This window comes from Pagrus pagrus (genome assembly GCF_965226575.1).
Source record: "Pagrus pagrus genome assembly, chromosome: 20".
Lineage (NCBI taxonomy): Eukaryota > Metazoa > Chordata > Actinopteri > Spariformes > Sparidae > Pagrus > Pagrus pagrus.
The window spans coordinates 7,591,819-7,607,460 of record NC_140207.1 but is presented as its reverse complement, the minus strand read 5'-3'; the positions used below and the strand labels follow the sequence as shown (position 1 = coordinate 7,607,460).

Here is a 15,642-nt window from a genome sequence, read left to right as displayed (position 1 = left end):
CCCCCACCGAGTGCACCGCGGTCTGGACAGTGTTTTTCCCCTCATTTCACACCCCGCTCACGGCCGTCTCCATTGCACTTAAAAAGGTCCTGCGGCTATGCATCAACAAAGCGGCTTAATTCGAGTAAACAAGTGACTTCAGAGCCACAAAGGTGTCGCGGCAAATCCAAATTAATTAATTCCGTTATCTGTCAATTACATTGTGTGTCATTAGAGATGGTTAGAGTGAATTATGGCTCGCCGCCTTCGTTTAACCGCAAACATTCTCGGTGGCATTTTATACATGCAAAGTGTTAGATTAGTATTAATTCTTTGAAACGGAAGAGGAGCGCACTTAGCACACCATGATTCACGCGCACTCTTATGGAAAATATAGGTTTAAAGAAGGGGGGGGGGCAAATTAGTTTAAAGAGAAAGGCTCATGACAGTAATAAACTGTGCATCATTACTATTTACAGTGTTTGTTCAGTGTAATAAGTAATACCAAATAAACAACTTCAAACTGTTTACCAACATGAATGCACTGGGGAGGCTGCTGAGAGTGTCCATCGGGTAGTTTACCTGCTCGACTGTACTCGACAATCCCGATCAGCCAAGAGTAAAGGGTGTAGACCATCAGGAGGCAGGTGATGAATCTATGCAGCACTAATATGAAATAATGTCGATATGTAGCAGCTATTTATAACTTCAAATAACCTACAGGCACAGATATGCTCCAGAGTAAACAGGCCCCGAGACCCAGACATGTAAAAAGGCCCTCTACTCTATATTAAAAGGAAGACACTAAAAGAAACACACATTGTCATAGTCACAGTTTTGTGTCCCTTTGTTGTCAGTTTGTGTTTCTTTGTGCTTAATAAACATCCATTGGTATTGATTTTTCTTCTCTTTGTGGTTGTTTTGCATGTCTGGGGTCATTTAGTGTGTTTGTAGTCACATTGCGTCTCATTTTGTGTCATCATTTGCATCTGTGCATGTTTTGTTTTTCATTTTGTGTCTGCACTTATTTTTCATCTCATTTTGTGTCCTTTTTGTATCTCAGTTGGTCCCTCTTTTGATTGTGTTACTTCTCTTTTTAGTTGTTTTATTTCTTTGTGGTTGTTTTATTTCTCTTTGTAGTTGTTTTGCTTCTCTTTGTAGTTGTTTTGTTTCTCTTTGTAGTTTTGTTTCTCTTTGTAGTTGTTTTGTTTTGCCTGTGTACTCATTCTGTGTGTCTTTGTAGTCATTTTGCATCTGTTTGTAGTTGTTTTGTTTATCTGTTTGTAGTCACTCTATGTCTCTCTTTAGTCATTTTGTGTCTCTGTCTTATTTTGCATGTTTGTGTAGTCATTTGGTGCAGCATTTATGTCCTTTTTTGTATCTCATTTTGTCTGTCTTTGATCATTTGGCATCTCTTTGTAGTCAGTTTCTTGTCTTTGTAGCTGTTTGCATGTCTGTGGTCATTAACTTTGTCTTTGTAGTCACATTGTGTATCATCATTTGTGTCTCTTTGCAGTCATTTTGTGTCCTTTCTTATATCTCGTTTTGTCCCTCTGGTGATCATTTTGCATCTCTTTGTAGTCATTTTGTTTCTCCTTGCAAGTCCGTTGTCAATTAGTGTCTCTTTGTAGTTACGTTGCGTCTCATTTTGTGTCATCATTTGTGTGTTTTTGTAGTCGTTTTGTCTATCTTTTTAGTTGTTCTGATTGAACTCATTTTGTATCTTCTTTTGTGTCCTTTTTTGCATCTCCTTTTGCAGCTCTTGTCATAGTTTTGTGCATTTCTGCAGTCGTTTTGTTTCTCACTGTGGTCATTTTGCATCTCTTTGTTGTCTTTGTAGTTGTTTGACTTTCCAACAACAACACATTAACAAACAGTCTCTGCTAGGCTCTGGTCCAGGCCCTCCAGGCCTGTAACCAGCAATCAATTCATGATATTAGCAAGCCAACTACCATTTACCTTCTGACTCTGGTAGGGGTTGCCAATCAGTTTCCGAGTGGGGGAGGGGGTACTGGCCCCTGTCACGATGTCAGTGCTTGACATGACAGTTCACGTACTTCCCATGCTACTTCCCCCGAGGATACCACCCAAACAGCTGGAGAGGGCGACTCGAGATAAGGTCTTATCTCATGTTATACAACTAGACAACTTGTACAGAACCTTATCAGTGCTGCGGTACATGTATCACAATAGGCCGAGCTACAGTTTCAGGGTGTGTTAAGTCTAAGTGAAATATGGCGACAATTATCTAGTCCGCTGATATTAGAATTGGCAGCGTGATGCTTAATGGGGCCAGCGTGGCAGAATGATGTTGTAGTTGTAAAGCCTTTGTGTGACATCCAATGACTGTCACTGCTTCTGTTGACCTAATTCAATTTTCTTTTCAATTACCTGTAGTATATTACCATCACAGCCGTTGGTATTGTGGTATAAATCATCCAACCGGACCCTGTGGCTACAGCAGACAGGCACCCCACTGGGTGATGTAGAGCTGTGTCCTGTCTGGCCCCTGTCTCCCTTAAATATATTTTAGATTAAAGAAAAGAACACAAAACACTCACGACCCACATTTCAGCAGCCAGACTATGCCGCTGGGCCCCTTCATAGGAACCTAATGTATAATTACAGTGACTCAAGGTTAGGCACAGACTAAACTGATAGCTGAGAACAAAGCTGAATGAGTTCTGGGATCTGAGGATTATTATTTGGGGATGTGTAATTAAAAAGGCCTGGGTGTAATGTACTCCCAGTCTTGCGTCTTTGTTTCAATCTTCACATCTTCTTTTTTTTTTTTTTGTCTAAGCGCTTGTGGCAGGTTCAATGAGGTGAATGCTGGTCAACGAGCAGGGGGGGCCCATTGACTGGGTTGTGTTACCAGCGTCACCTCAGTGTCCTACTGAGGTGAGAGCATTGATTAATTCAAGAGGGAAGAACTGAGAGCAACCAGGTTTGAAAACACCCTTTAATCAATAAGGGCGGTTTATCCAGCGTGCCTTAATGCGTGAGAGGAATTAGCCATGCTGGCATATGATGCGGTTACAGACCAAAACTAATACAGTGAGTAGATGCTAAATGAAATGTCATGCAGAAGTACAAGCTTTCGAAAGGTCATGTGCATCCGTGGTGAAGGTGTTTTTAGGTTTTATTGGCAGGCCAAGTCAAGGTTAACAAGCTGAGCAGCTGGGTCTTTCTGAGCGATGGATCCAGTTTCTCAGCCACATGCCAAGTCTCAGTTTATAAGTTCATTTATACATTAATACGAGCGGGGGCAATGTTGGTCTGTGTTGCACTCGGGACAGAAATATCTCAACAACTGTTGGATGGATTGCCGTGAAATTTGGTAGAGGCATTCCTGGTGCCAACACAATGAATCCAGGGGACTTTGGTGATACTGTAACTTTTTCTGTAGCGCCACCATCAGGGCATTTCTTTTTGTTATGCTGAGAAATATCTTCTCGTGTACTCAGTTCATTGCCACAAAATGATGTAACAGTCTTGAAATCATGTATAAACACTCCCAAGGTTTTTTTTTCTTCCTTTCTCTTTTTGTTTACTGTTGGGTCTTTTTAAAAACATCCATCAATTATCTGTAACCGCGTATCCTTTGCAGGGTCACGGGGCTGATGTATAAGGATAAACAACCATTCACGCTCTCATTCACACCTACGATTTAGATTAACCTCACCAGAAGAAAAAGATTTTAATTAGATATGTATAAGTTGTATCAAGTATCAAGTTGTTTTTTCTTTCTAGCCAAATGTCCAACGGTGGAAGAATGATAATCCACAGCACAGCAAACAGGTAAAAGCGTGTATAACCTTGAGATGCAGCAAAGAAACCTGAAACAATGATGCATCCGTTGTGTGTTTTTGCACATGGAGGGGGTGAAAGAGTGGAAAGCAGCGAAAAATAGAGTCATTTTCGGCCGTGCTAAGCTGCTTTGTAAGGGCTAGTTAATTAAATGAGATGCCTGAGTTGACTTGCCTAAATTCACGTCCGTAATGAGGTTGATAACTGTGTTCTTTTTAATTAAGTTCTATTGTCTCTGACAACCTGTAAATAGAGCTGTAGCTGATGGAAAAACATTGCAAATTGCTTGTGATGTCCTAAGACCTATCGTTGAGAGATTTTCGCTCCGAAGGAGGGTGGTGCGGAGTCTGTCATACCTTGATAATGAGCTGAGAGCTGGAGGCTACGCTAAGTATCATGCAAAACTAATGATTTCCTAATAAACAAGACCTACATTTGTGTTACCAGGATTTACCGTACCTGCTGTGACATTCATTTTTCCTGAGAAGAGGCCGGGAAAAGAGCACACGAAGAAAAAACGAGGCAGTGCACGATTTCCAATTCAATATTTTTGGAGCATTTGAACACAACCCCTCGCACACCAAGAGCACGTCCAACCCTTTTCTCTTTACTCTCGACTTGATTTAATCTGATGCCTCGTGTGCAACAGACTGTAAGCTAGTAAGAATTAATTACTGACTAACACTTAACAAGCCTAGTTTTTATTCATACTCCAAATTAGCTGCGCCAGCATGCTCCTAAATTGACAAGTGTGTCTAATGAAAGATGATTGTTTTTCTCATCGCTGGTGTGGCTACTAATTACTTACTACACACTCCTACCAGTTGTCACTTCTCACAAACAAAGCCTGTAAAGAACGCACGACTTTTAAAGAAGTCAGCGAGAATCCTGCACAAAATTCCTCTTCAGGGCGCCCCGGCGGTATCCTGCGTCACGAGTGCAAAACTCAGACATAAGAAGTGAGTATTAGTCGCACGGAGAAATATGTTAGATTTTGAGTATTGCTTTCATCTTCATAGTTTCCCTCTTTAAAGCATTTTTAGCCTGTATTGATTTGCATGATCAAGTGGCAGGGGAGCGGCAAGAGAAATTACTTTTGGTTGGGAGGAGGACGGAGGCTGAGGGAGGCCTGAAGAGACAATGAGCGGGGGTTTATTTGCATCGAGCAAATTGGAGTTTTAGTTATACAAACATTTCTCAGAGGCAGAAGCTGCTCCAGAGGCAGAAGTAATCTTATTAGTTTAGTTAAACCTGCCACAGCTAAATGACCAAAGTTTGTCTCTGCCCCAGTTAGGACAATTTCTTTATACAAGATTTATCTTTTAAGGCTGTGTACTATCTGCAGGAAATAATTTATACTTACACAATTAGTTAAGGGCAGATCTGAAGCAGGTCGAATCAGGAGCCCTCCAATAGACCGTACAAGAAAACGTGAGCGGAGGACGGGTCTCGGCCCAGAATAGACCTCATTACTTGTTGGTGCAGTTCTGGATGAAGGGATGGATCCAGGAATTTTTTTCTCACTTTCTATAACGTTGCAAGAAAGGGCTTTTTTTAACATTTACGCTAATTTCTCAGGGAATAATGCATGGATCTTGATTTTTTAAACATCAGGCATATTTAGGGGGCTGGTAGAATAAAGATCTTGGTGTAGAGGTGTTAAATTAGAAGGGGACTGTTGGGGCCTGGCAGAGGTATGCTGTCTACTGAGTGCCAATTTACTTCATAAATTGTTATTTTATATTATGGCTTATATGTCGCTCGTTACTGGAGGCTTAATGTTAATGTTACGAGCCAAAACAAGATAAAACAAGATCAGCCGGTGCACACGGAGACAGCGGAGGTTTAACAGAGGTAACACAGGAGCAGGTCGGGTGAGGCACAGCTAAAGGCCAACGAGTTAAAGTGTGTTTCGAGTGACTCTTGAAATCCTCCACGGGGGAAAAGAGCAGCCAGAGAGGAGTTATACACTTTTGTGGCAGCTATCGTCCTATAGCACAGGTCCATAACATGAGAAACAGCTGTCAGTATAACACAATATACGATTCAACAGCAGCACAAACCACAGCCTTGAAAATGACCCTGAAGTGGAGTCGGCACCTCAGTAAACAAAAACAAATCATTATAACCTTCATGAAGGCAGGATTTACTGCGGGCCTGCTGTACAGGCCTGCATTAGTTTATCCTAGATGGACCCACTACACTGATAAACTCAAATACTGGACTGCTACATCTGCAGTAGAGGCATGTTTCCTTGTAAGGTCAGATTGAGCAGATGTGGTTTGGTCTTCACCGTTTAGCAATTATAAATGCTAATGGACCTGCTGACCATTCTCCCTCTTATAAAAGGCTGAGGGATTGTGGTTTGTCAGAGCTGAACTGCAATTAGCAATAAAACCTTCTCTTGTTGGACTCTCCTCGTCGACGTGTTCCTGTTTGTGCACTTTCCCGAAGAACTTCAACAACAATTATGTAAATGTTCTTAATTATTTTGATCTCTTTAATTAGTTTCTTCCCCAAGTAATTGTGTCTCCAGGTGATTTCCATTGTGTCCTTTTATGTTGTGTGTTTATCTAACACACAGTATTCATTATATTTTAGAAGTTGTATCACTTTATTGTGTTTGTTTCTTTATTCTGCCTTATTCTCTCCTTACAGCCTAGTTGCCAGAATATAATGGCTTATGTTTTAAAGGAGACCTGCAAACATTTCCAGCCGTTTTCGTGGAGAGCAATGCCGGGTGTTTTCCTAAGGAGACCTGGGTATATTTGGCCGACAGTTTGAGTCACACCACTGGATATTTTTAAGGACACCTGAGGAGGACATTTCAAGCTTTTATTCCGGCAAAACCAGGTGTTTTTACATTTCCAGCCGTTTTTGTGGAGAGCAATGCAAGACCTGCGGATATTTCCAAGTGGAGGGGATGGTGGTAGTGTTATCACAAGCTAACAAGGCTGTCAAATGGCCGACCACAGTTCGAGTCACACCAATGGATATTTTTAAGGACACCTGGGGACATTTCAAGCTGCTTCTGTGGCGTCAGAACCAGGTGTTTGAAGGAGACCTGCGGACATTTCCAGCCGTTTTCGTGGAGAGCAATGCCGGGTGTTTTCTTAAGGAGACCTGGGGATATTTCCAGGTGGAGGGGATGGTGGTGGTGTTATCACAAGCAAACAAGGCTGTCAAATGGCCGACCATAGTTTGAGTCACACCAATGGATATTTTTAAAGGACACCTGGGGACATCTCAAGCTGCTTTTGTGGAGAGCAAAACTGGCTATCTTTCACCAGTGGTTGAACCGTCTCCACCCATGATTGTGGTGGCCAAGACATGTATTTTATGATTTTTCTCCTAACCCTAACCAAGTTGTTCTTGTGTGTAAACCTTACCAGCACAGTGTTGCGACAAGAGGGAAACATACAATTCTCCCTCAATAATCAAAAGTTGCAACATGAAGAAAAAATTCAGTTGTAACTTGACAGCTAACATTTCTTCTGGCCATCCGGCTGCTCCTTAGCTCATATATACTCGCTTTGTGCGAATATAGAAACATGTTGTATGACAATAACAGAAAAGAGAGCCATGCTGAGCTCTGGGTTGTTCACAGAAGGATGACCAAATGGTCGGAGTCTACTGTGCAGCGTGTCCCATCATTTCAGTTCACCACAGGGACATGTGGGACACTCAGTGTAACCACCTCAGCCTGTATACATCAGCAGTGACTGTTAGTGCCTGTGTTCGCGCCCGTCTGTGTGTATGTATGGAGTATTAAGTGAGAAATTGCCACCTCTGCAGTTCCACTATATTAGTTTGTCCTCACCAGGGCAGGGCGACAAAGACAGCGTAGCCATGTATCTGCTGACAGATCAGTCTCTCAGCAGTGGGAGAAACCCTTATGTCAACTCGGTGAGACTGCACGGCTCACCCTCCCCTCTGAACAAATAAGATCAGAGTCAAAATGAAAAGCATTATTACTGCTGACATCTTTATCTCCGGTCTACCTTATTTAATAACCAATTTCTTTCAAGGCTTCCTGGAGGAGTTTATCCTTTGGGCAAGCCTCTCTCTTTGCAGCTGAGAATCTGCTGTTTAGTTATGTACACTCTGTTGCCAGGGGGCAAAGAAGCGGTTTCATAGCTGTTGGCCTCATAGTTCCACATTTCCTGTCGCCCTGTCTGGTATCACTGTATGTTTATTCCAGTAAAACTCTGGAGAAGTGTTTGCGCTGGGTGAAGGTGTTTATAGCGCGGCACATGGAGCTTAGGGGAATAAAAAAAAAGACTGTCTTGAAAGATGTTTGCATGATGTGGCAAATAACTTGTGTTTGAAAGCAAGAAAAACTTGCACTAATTAATTGTTTATTCACATTATGTGTGACTCATTTTACCTGCTGCACATATTCATACGTAAGACAAATATACAGTAGGCCTGATGTTTGTATAGCCTCTACCTAGTGGCTAGGGTAACAAGACAAGCGTCTCAGCATCACAGAGCTGCTAGCACAGGCTTCTTATGTGGCTCTTTGAGCTAAATGCTAACAACGACTTGCTAACATGCTCACAATGAGAATAACACTGATTTACCAGGCATAGTGTACACCATCATAGTTCAGAGTGTTATCATGCTAACAATTGCTAATTTCTCAAATTAAAAGCAGCATAACATTCCAACATACTCACAGTGCTAACATGCTAATGCTATCGGACGTTTCCAGTCACTTTTGTGGAGAGCAAACTGGGTGTTTTCTTTGAGGACACCTGGGAATATTTCCATCATATTCATAATAAGAGTTAAAATAGATTTCTTTTTTTTTACCAAATGACAGAGCTAGATGAAAAGTCACATTCATCCTGCGGGGCCGTGAACGTTTTTACCAAATATCATGGCAATCCATCCAATAGTTGTCAAGACATTTAATTTAAAACCATAAATGTCAACCTCATGCGGGTGCCAGAGGAAAAGACAGTGGATTGCCAAATTCAAGGATTAGTCCTCTGTCCGTGATCATGAATGTACAGACTTTCATGGCAATCCTTCAAATACTTCTTGAGATTTCTCAGTCTGGACCAAAGTAATCGACTGCCTAACTCTCTTAGACTCCCTGGTGTTGCTAAAAAAGAATAAAAACATTAATTTTGTTACATTTGATTTGGTTTTCTTGTTGGTGATCTGACACCCGCAGTCAGTGTGCTGACATGAGAGCAGTCAGCTGTTAACTACCAACCTTGACCTTTAAACCATCCAGGCGCCGCACACAGCAGAGTGAAGCTCGACGCTCCGAGCAAGACAGTGTGTCTCTTAGCTCTGGAGCTGTCTGCCGTGGCACTCCTGTATTGAAAACCAATCTAGAGCCCACTGATGAATGAAGTTTTAGTTTTGGAGTACAACATGTGTAGTGTGGAGTTTGTGATTGAGCGAGGATTTACAATTAATGGTACAGCAAAAGGGATCAATTGCAATTAGGTGTCTGTAACACACTGCGGCTGATAAGCATCCCCGCCATCGATCAACGTGCCAACACTACGGTCTCGTGAACCTGAGGCGCTCTGCGTGTCTTCTCGCAGCAGACGTAATTGACCCCACAGGGTCAATGAACAAAGCTCAGGATTTGCCGTGGCTCCGGGATGATCCCTCATGTGAAGGGAAAATAGCCGGCTTTGCGTGCGCAGCCATATTTATTTTTATGCAAATGTTCAATAATCTACAAACACACTGACACAGTTGGGGCGCTGTGGTGGCATCCTCCTGAATGCGAATGCTAAGCATGAAGACTGTGGTATGTTTTGAATTCTTCTGCATTCTCAGCACTGCTCAGCAATCCAAGGATTAGCTCATGGAGTGGATTCTCAAAACAGAGCTGGAAGTCTGGTTCTTCTGACATCTCGGACTTGGACACATCGGTTACAACTGCATAATGATTGATGTAACTCTTTTGCCTGTGTAGAAACAAAAGAGTAGGTCATTTTTGTCAATGTTTGGTTTGTTTTATCCTCAGCACTGCGAACAATTCGAGGGTTTTCAGCTGTCTAAACCTGTGTATGTACTAAGCCTAATACCTCTGTGCTTTGATCAGTCTGGTGCTGTGCATTGATTAGCTGGATGTTCTCAAGTACTGCAGCGAGTGGATTTGCAAATGCAAACTGTTTGAAGAAGTACTCAGATCTTTGACTTGCAGCTGGTAATGGTGGAGCTAATTATAACTATACTGCTGGGTTGGCTTAATCCATAATAATTCACCTCAGTTTATTAGTTGGATTTGTATTTTGTGGTAACAATATGAATCTGCAAAGCGACTAATGTTGTCTAATAAATGATGAATGCAATATTGGCTTTGAAAATGTAGTAGAGAAGTATTAAGTAGCCTAGTTTTGCCGAGGTGCAGAGACAGACCTTCTGGAGGAATAAACACCCAGAGTCACATCAGATTCTGCTCTGATCCAGAGCTCAGAGATTACTTTTGAACTTTTAGGATTTAAAAGTGAACTTATCTTCACTCCTGTTTACTAACCTGACTGCAGCAGCGATTTGCAGAGGAGACCCCCCATTGTCGGGTGTTTATGCTCTCTGTAATGCTGCAGACTGGAGCTGGACCAGAACTGTACTCTACTACACAACAGCATTACTGAATCCAAACTCACAGACACATACACCCTTGGTTGTTGCTCGCTAGCTTACAGCTAACGTATTGTTATGTGTCTGTTAGAGATGATGCTGATGGGACTCAGGCACGAATCTTCACAGACGAGGTATTGTTATAAAGTTTTAATCACCTTAATTTTAGTCGCGTTCGCCGACTTCCCGAGCCCAGAAGTAGCACTAGCGACCAAACAAAGCTCACCATTATTTTGAGTAAACTTGTCGATTTTTCTGGGTATAAACGCTGCTGGATAAACAACTCAAACAAAATATATAAGATCGAGTAGGTTTTAGACATTTTGATGCAGTACTAGTACTGTACCTCTGTCACTTTAAATGCAGCAGAACTACATGTTTTTGGATCTTTTAGTAAATGCCATGTTTTGAACTTAATGACCAGATTTTGCCCCAACAATTTCTATTAAAGAATCTAAATGCTTGAGATAAAAATATACATTAGTATCCCTTGGCTTAATATACACAAAATATACACAGTATTTGTTAGAAAAGTTGACTTTTGAGTGTCAGTCCCAACTCGTCAAACAATGACGCAGCAGGATTTTGGGTTGAAAAGCACAAGAAAATGTGACTTTTAACTGAAATTTCATGATTTCATTAACGCTGACAAGAGGCAGCAGCTCACTATCTGATGCACTTTGACAAGATAAACCCATCAACACTGCTGTACTTAAACTGTGCAGAAAAGATCTTTAAAAAAAAAGTTGTGCCATTTTTATTAAAACGACATAAAAAATTTAGATGAATGAATCCATGAAAGGTTTTGTCATTCGCCTCCCCACAGAGCTGGCTACATCATCATATTTATGCTTCTCATCAATCCTTGTCACTGGTCCACTGAAACACAGTTGGCACTAATGCAGAGCAGCCTTTACTCAAACATAATCATAGCTTTTATAATTTAATTAAGAAGATGGTTTCAAAATGTATTTCATTCGAAGGACAGGCTGTAATTTCAACTCATGCAGTTTTCAATGGCGCCAATCAGAGTAGCAGCGAGGTAGAGACAGAGCTGTGCCCGGAGGAACGCTGACCCTGTCATGGACAGCTGTACTTAGAGGGAGAGGGAGGCAGGAGAGAGTCGGAGTGAGGAAAAAAGAAAGAAGAGCATTCAAGAGAGAGAGCAGAGGCTAAAGTGAAGCTGATAAAGAGCAGCTCGGCAGAAGTGTAGGCTGAAGCCACAGAAGCCAAATGTCACCATAATGTCAAAATGTATCCATTCTGTATAAAACACACAAACTTCAGCATGTTAACATGGGAAATGTTCACGTAAGGCTGACAAAGCGGCTCATTAGTTGTGGAGGAGGTTCACCTATATATTCACCTGCCCTGTCCGCACATACACGGGTATATTTTAACATAACTCAGGGTTTCGTGCACAGGCAAGTGGTGTTTAAGGTCACGGAAGCGGGTGAATATATTCAGAAACTCTGTGTTTGTGTCCGGACGGGCAGAAACAGAGATTTTTGGAAACACCCACGTTCGCATTCCCTCCCTAACTCAGCCTCGAGGGATTTTTGAGTTTGTGGAATTAATGATATTTTGTCTATACTTAGAAAGACACAAATGGACATTGATGATATAATAAAGGAAAAAAACAGACAAAAAGGTCACCGTTGTTTTCTAGTAAAAGTGACGACAATCTTTACCTTAACTTAAAGGTGCACTATGTAGTTTTGGGCAAGAAATTTTAATTAGGAGAGAAAAGATTTTATGCCTAAATAAACAAACTGACCTTAAAGGACAACCCAGTTTCATACTGTTTTACATTGTTTTTTATGTGGCGGACCCTGCCACCTTTCTAGCCTCAAGCAGTGTTCTGGGGACCTTATTTCCCTCTGACAACATCTTGTTTATTCAGTTATGGAAAAATACATTTCTGAGTTTGTATTATTACCTCATTAATATTGCAAATATTCAAATTCTGAGTTTGAATTTCTTCTTCAAAACTGCACAGTGCCCCTTTCACCGGTGTTGGTATGTAACTTGGTACAAGCACTAATTCAAGGTATACACTGCAAATATATGATGATCTTATCGAATATGATGCATTGCTGTAGACTGAACTCCCCAATAGTAGTTAAAAAAGGCAACCTTTAAAAGACTAGAGCAGTATAATGCAACATTAATGCAGCAGTAATATAATCCAAAAACTGTATATCATTGTCCTGCATAATGATACTGGAGGTTTTGAATGCAGGTTTTCATTTTCACAGCGTGGTATTAGCACTTTTACCTGAGTAAAGGATCAGAATATTTCTTCCACCCCTGACCAAGTAGGCATTTTATCAGTAAACCTTAAATCCTGAAAAAAAATGCTCATGTAAGGCGATTCAAAAGACGAATAACCGCCTACATTTTTCATTTAGTTCAAAGGATGTGTTGGACAGAATATATCTTAAATTGATGAGAGTCTACGCCAAGTCTAATAAAGATGCTAGTGGGGTTTAATTTCCACTCAAATGTTAAAATGGGGAAATAATGTGCACAATTTATTGCCTACTTGGTCCTGGTGAAGCCACAGAAACCAGGCTGCTCTTGTCGTGACTACGCCGTGGTTATGCTGTTATATTTCGCCCTGACTAAACAAAATGTTCGTAGGAATTGATAGGGGGCGATGCTGTATCTCAGCCTCACCCTTCAGATAATGGAAAGAGATCCATGAAATGCTCACACTCGATGAACTCTATTCTGTGGACACAGGACAGGTTTGATACATTTGTGCTGAAGCTTTCTCCGCTCAGCTACACAACTGTGAGATCACCGCCCTTGACCTTGAATCGCTCTCGTGGATTAATATGGGCAACTCTTCCCCCAGAGCACCCACACTGCTCATTTATGATTTTGAGATGTTTGTCAGCAGTGGAGAAAGTTTTTCAGATGATTTACTTCAGTAAATGCACAAATACAACACTACAGAAATACACTGAAAAGCTTTTGCAAAGAAATCAGTAAGACAGATAATAATAATCAGACTGCATTAATAAAACAATTGAATTAAAGTTTGAATCACACATAAAATCAGGGTAAATATGACTTTATCATATCATATTAACAATATAATACCAAACTTTTATGTCCAATAATTCAGCATATTGTTAAGTAAGCAGACCTGTGTATGTTAGAACAACAGCAGCGCACAATACGCAGCTAATTATCAATATGTGCATAATTATATGGACTTTAACATTATGCTTGCATTTTTCCCATCCTCCCTCATTATAATTTTATTATTTCGACAAGTCTGCCTTGATTTCCTGTTTGTAAGGCAATATGTCATACGCTCAATCAATAGATGCATATTTACAGAACTTAAAAACTGAGTTGAAACCAGCTACTGGAGCTCAGTGCCGTGTCCTGTGGCTGAGGTCAGCTGTAGCATCAAAGACACAAAGATAGCAGGTTATATCATCACCATATATTAAAATTCATCAGATCGATTTTAATTCGTCCTGATATCTGAGCCTTCGCAAATTGAATATCCGTTCATTCTCAAATAAATAGCAGTCGCTCAGAGAACGTCTAATCTAAATCCGTGTTTTCTCCTAGTTACAAATCTCTTAATACCTCCTCTAATGCAATATGCATATTGTAGCAATGCACAGCTTAAAACAAGCTTCTCTGGGAAAGTGAACTCCAGCATTGAGCATTGAACGGTATGGAGCTCTCGGGGAAAATACTGAACTACATGTTTACTTTTTCCCTGGAAGCTAAATACAGGGAAGGAAAGCATACCAAAAATCTTACCGCCAGCTATCGACATACTTGAGTTTTTTGAGGAAGAGCTCAGTCTTACTGCCCCTGTCTGTTTGTCTGAGTGCCAAGAGGATTACAAAGCTAACACTGGAATCACCATTTCCTTTCTCGTGCACTAAAAGCAACAGTATGACTCAGTCTAAGAGGGTTAGTATCTTGACTGTTAGCGGGAGCAGCTCTGTGTATGTAAACAGTCTTTTGTATGTCAGGTTCAGCAGAGTGCTTTGGGTACATGGTTTACTTAGATGCTTTTGAATTTCACAAAAACGCTGTGTTGCTTATGTGCAGGGCTCGAGACTAACAGCATCCAGTCATCCCAGGGCTGATAGAAGATGACGAAAAGAGAAGTTCCCCAAGACGCCTACAAGAAGCCAAGGGATTTTTTTTTATGTGTGAATGTAAAATTGTAATAAACTGAGCTGAGCCTTGACTAAAGCTGAGCACTGTAGCTGTTACTATAGTTACTATCACAGACTGGCTAGTCAGCACGAGGCCTACCAAAAAAAAATAAACATGTTGAAATCTGAAAAGACTTGGTGGACTCACTCTTGATGGGGGATGGATGCACCCTATTTTTTCCCTGATAATGCTTTGTGAACGACAAACTATTGTTGAAATCTGCAGGGTGAGAGGTTTCTTAGCTGTGGTTTGTTTGGCTAGTGAAGCTAACAGCTCAAGGGAACTAATAGTTTACACCTAAGGGAACTAATAGAGCTAATGAGGGAACAGCAAACAAAGCTAAACACAAAGCAGGACTGAGTTTCTGTTCAGAGGAACATGTTTTAAATTCTGAGTTACAGTTTGACGTGACAATGGAAGTTTAAAGTAAATAAATGTAGGCTACTGATGTGCTAATACTTTTAACTAACAACTATAGAGTTCCTTAACTATTAACCTTTATACTACTTCTCCTTACTTCCTCCTTTGCAGTCGTAATACTTACTACAGCCACTAGAGGATGCCACTGAACAAAAAACGTAACCCATATGGTTGCATTCATGAAATTGTGCTAAATGAAGCTAAAGTTGCATGTCCAAGGCAAAGAAACAGTATTGCTCATGTATTGCAATTACCCCCATTTATTACATTGGGCCTAAATGTGAAACATGTAATAAAAATGTAATAAAAAATGTTATTTGTTATAACACAACTATTGAAAAGTTGGATGCTTAAGGTGCCGTTTAATCGATTCTTTGCTATTATGAACTGTGTTTAGTGGGGAAAAAAAGACACCACCATCCACAATACTGAGTATTTAATAAGGTTGCTAAGCTAACTGTCCATAAATTTACTATTGGCATCAATTTAAATGATTGATATTTATACTTACAACTGTAAAATACTATGAAGTTACTTGAAGTTATATTGAAAAAGCTAAATGGTTTGTACATTAAACTTTTAAGTTCTTTGATGGTGCACATTACTAGACAAGTAGTTGTAATA

At 40.7% G+C, this 15,642-nt stretch overlaps 1 long non-coding RNA gene across 1 annotated transcript in view; it reads left to right on the top strand.

Annotated features, from left to right (window-relative positions):
* Positions 1-14,615, top strand: part of LOC311249472 — a 120,944-nt gene extending 106,329 nt beyond the window's left edge. The window contains exon 3 of the long non-coding RNA XR_014621184.1: positions 14,488-14,615. This is a non-coding gene — a long non-coding RNA (uncharacterized lncRNA). The remainder of the gene's footprint in view (positions 1-14,487) is intronic.
* Positions 14,616-15,642: the final 1,027 nt, after the last annotated feature.